This window comes from Cucurbita moschata, unplaced genomic scaffold (genome assembly GCF_002738365.1).
Source record: "Cucurbita moschata cultivar Rifu unplaced genomic scaffold, Cmos_1.0 Cmo_Scf00151, whole genome shotgun sequence".
Taxonomy (NCBI): Eukaryota; Viridiplantae; Streptophyta; class Magnoliopsida; order Cucurbitales; family Cucurbitaceae; genus Cucurbita; species Cucurbita moschata.
In genome coordinates, this window is record NW_019268667.1 from 38,506 (window position 1) to 42,867 (window position 4,362).

General features: G+C 37.0%; 1 long non-coding RNA gene across 2 annotated transcripts; it reads right to left on the bottom strand.

Annotated features, from left to right (window-relative positions):
- Nucleotides 1–2,196: 2,196 nt before the first annotated feature.
- Nucleotides 2,197–3,902, bottom strand: LOC111440219. Of its 2 annotated transcripts, none has more exons than XR_002709914.1 (3): nt 3,641–3,902; nt 2,591–2,997; nt 2,197–2,486 (listed from the first exon to the last, which is right to left on the bottom strand). It is a non-coding gene; the product is annotated as an uncharacterized LOC111440219 (long non-coding RNA). The 2 variants fall into 2 exon arrangements; XR_002709913.1 differs by having other exon boundaries at nt 2,197–2,554.
- Nucleotides 3,903–4,362: the final 460 nt, after the last annotated feature.

Below are 4,362 nucleotides of genomic sequence, written 5' to 3' on the forward strand. Positions count from 1 at the left end.
TTGATCTTTGTCTTGTTCTTGGTACTTTCTAGGTTCTTGTTCTCCTCAGGTTCGTTCTCCAAGACACTCCCCCTAAGATTTACAGTACTAGTCATGAACCTGACAACCTTTGTCCAAGGTTTCATGCTTTTCAATGGACAGAGTTTCATAATATTTGGAGGTTATCTAGTTCATGAACCAAAGGTAAATTACCTTAGGGGTATTATGGTCATTTTATATCATCTCTTGGTTTACCTACTTAACCTTATCCAATGACCACTATCCTATGCATGTGTCACAGTCTGTACTTGCAATGTCGTCATCAACCGTATAGAGGTGTCTTGCCTTTACCTAAAATAAATGTAGCACACGGTTTTAGTATTTTAAGAAATACTCAGTAAGTGACCCCACTATTGGAGTCTGGTAATGCTAACACATGTAACCCATGATTAGATGTGTAGTACTTTCCTACACATGACCCACACGTGCGAACGTGAGTCTCCAAGCAGTTCATACCCATAGACCCATCATAGTCGGGCTAGTTGTCCGTAACTGATTATTTGGACGTTAGCAGACCCTCGAGTATCATACGAGGCATGATCATGATGATCATCATCGTAGTGTACGCGTCCATACTCATCATCATAAATGAGAAAGTAACCTGATGTATATGACTAAAATATGCATGAGATCCCTATAGATTTCATCTTTAAATTATTTTATGACACAGCCCGATACATCATTCACACATTACCATAGGTAACATGCATGCATTGGCCTTCATACGTTCATCATCATACATCGTGTCTTAGAAAACCTGTCGTCATAATACATCGTGGCATCTAATACATCTACATCAACTTAATATGGAATATCATCATATTAAGTCATCTCATAATCAAGCAACTTATATCATCATGTTATAATGTATCATCATTATAATGTTGTTTACTGTTGAGACTGATTTTTTCACTCGATGACCTAGGTAACTCGATCTTAATCGTGAGCTAACTATGAACTCCTGTTTATTCAGAATTATCCTTAGATTTGCATGGGTGAGAGTGGCCCGATTTCGTCGACTCAATAAGCGTCCCATTCCAGGGGTAAGACTGGTTGAATAATTGGGGACATAGGGTGTAAGATGGAACTCTCTCCTACCCACTTTTAGATATAGTAGAGAGGTTGTTCCCTTAAGAAATGACTCCAAGTCTTGAACAAGGGGCCCCACCCTCTCATTGACCCGAGAGGGATTCGGGTTTGTGGTTGAACCACAAACCAATTGTTCATTAGAGGATCAGTGGGACTTAAGAAACAAGAAGTAACTTTAGGGGTAAAATGGTAAATTGACCCACCTCTAGTTACGAACAACCTGTGAAGGATTGACTTACTAATCATGGTTATATCAAATGGACAGAAATATATCTATAGTGGGGAGGCTATAGTGGAGTGTCCTAGTAGTTGACGAATTTTTGTTAACAAGGTTAATGAGTTTAGCCGGTTAATCTCGGATCGTTGGATCCCATGACCTATAGGTCCATTAGGTCCCTCTACTAGCTCATATCGGACTAAACCTTAGAATAGTGTGACGAGTGAGTTCAAAGTATTCAAATTCAAATTAGGGAATACACGCTAAATATATACATAATATATATTTAACCACATTTTGTTTTAATTATGAATTAAACAAAAAGAGATAATTGGAGAAATTTAAATAAGATTTAAATATTTTAATTATGAAGAGGGATTCATAAACAATATGTACATTGGGATTGGCATTTTATTTAATGTTAAATATTAATTAAATTATTTAATTAAACCTTTAATATATTTTGATTTGAAATTAATTATTTAAATTAATTGTTGAATTGACTTCACCTCAACGAAGAATCCATATTTGAGTTAGTGGAATATTGAATGTCAATATATGGTTTAACCAAACTTGCATGTTTGTCACATAATCCCACAAATTTGAGTGGAATTTTGAGTGTCAAACCTTGATAAACTTAAACTTGCATGCTTGCCACAGAATCCCACAAATTTGAGGGAAATTTTTAATATCAAAATTTGGTAATCTCAAATTTGGATGAACAAGCAAATATGACTATATAAATAGAGTGATCAACTTACCTGGAAAGTTGGCTTCAAAAAAAAATTGAGAAAATCTCTCAAAACTCTCTATTTACATATACTAAATTCCTATCAAATTCAGTCACCTACATCGAAGTTCAGATTTTGGTAACTTTTCGCACATAACTTGGATTGACTTGGTTTCTTCACCAAAGTCGTAAATTTTTTATTCACCTACATCGACATATTTTTCTTTTATTTTTCTCTTGAATATAGAATGAATTAAATCCATTCAAAGATACCGAAAAACTCCCTTCTCTTGAATATAGAATGAATTAAATCCATTCAAAGATACCGAAAAACTCCCGTTTTCTATTCTTGACCAGTTCACCCGAATTCCAATCAAGCTCCAATTTTTGTTCGAGATTTCTTCAAGAAACCTGTGTGAATCCTCTTTTGATTAGACACCTCAAAACTCCAGATCTATTGTTCAAGAAACTCCTTAGATCTAGGAAAAATCGAAATGAAAAGGTCATAGTCTTACCTTGTCCATTCTCGGATTTTCTAGTCGGAATGGGCGAGTCCACTCCCCAAACTCTTCTTCTAGCACCAAGAGGAGTCTTGATTTGAAGTTTCTTGCCTTCGATTCGATCTCCAACGGCAGATTTGAGGCAGCCGATTTCTCTGTTCTTCTTTTCTTTCAAAATCCTAACTTCTTCTTATCCCTTCTTCTTTTCCTCCCCTTTCTTTCGCTTTCTTGTGATGACTCAACTATCCAGACTCCTCAGGTAGGAGTAGGGGCGAAATGACCTTGTTCCTATGTTGATCTTGTCCGTTTTTTTTTTAATCTTACAACTATCTCGAGCATAGTTTCCTTCTTCATCGGTCTTTACTTGCAATGTCGTCATCAACCATATAGAGGTGTCTTGCCTTTACGTTGTTAATCATTTTCTGCAATCACCCCGTAGAGTGACCATTAGTGCATGGTTACCCGATACACACAGCGTGTAACCTTACCACATGAAAATCAATATCCATCCTAACTCCTTAAAATGATTATCAATGGTTGGTTACCCGAAACACATTGCGTGTAACCCTTACCTTGATAACCATTTTCTTAAATCACCTCGTAGAGTGACCATTAGTGGCTGATCACTCAAAACAGCCAACATGTAACCCTAACCACAGCCTCCTTAATCATCAAAGGTAACATGCATGCATTATGTCCCAAACTGTTTATTTTCATGAGCATCCATACATTATGTCACACAACTCATATCAGATATATTTTCAATCATCAAACATAATTATGCATGCAATAGGTCTTAAAACATTTATTTTTATAGTCAACATCTATCGTATCACACAACACTCAACCATACAATACCAAACATATTCAACCCCTGTAGAAAAAAAAAAAACAGTTAAGTTTCAATAGGAAGACCTCTTACTTGGAGGGCTTTTTTCTAATCGACCCTATAGATATTGGTCCAACTTCGACTTAGATCGAGCCTACATTTAAACACCCAAGTTTAACCAACCCAACTTGACATGATACAACGACTCCTACAAATCATAGAGTTTTATTGCTTACCTTCTTCCTACGTAGAGGTTGAGTCAAATTCGAACTATTTAGAAAAGAAACCACATTGTAACTTCGTTGGTTGGCGCATTATACCTTGGTTACTTTTACTCCTCCAAATAGTGGTTCTGGCGACGACAATTTGATGCGCGACGGTGACTGGTCTTGGCAGCGCGGGACAACGTGGGCAATGGTGACGTATGACAGCGCGAGAGATGGACGGGAACGACAATTTAAAGAAGAAGATGATGATAAAGAGGAAGAATAAGGTAGCGGCTAGGGTTTGTGAGTGGCTGCCTCGACTCAGGCTTCGTGCTCTATTACATGGGTGGCTGCCCTAGGGTTTATTTTTTTTTACTGTATTGGGCTTGGGCCTAGGGTTTAATTTTTAATTTATTGGGCTTGGGCTAGGGTTTATGTAGCTGAACCTAGGGTTTATTTTAACATCCAACCATGTCTGAACCTAGGGTTTATTTTAATGTATTGAGCTTTTGCCCTTACCCATCCAACCATGTCTGGAATTGGAAAGAGTCCAAGGTTAAGTCATAGTTTTAAAGGATATGTCCCATCATTAAATGTGTGTATTGCATCACTAATCCCAACAATGGGGTAACTTATTTACTATTTCTTAAAATATTCAAGCCACAAGCTACCCTTATTTTTCACGTAAAGGTAAAGCGGTCCGGCATAGGTGACAGTGAATTCTGAAATTACCATGGAAGAAATCATGATAG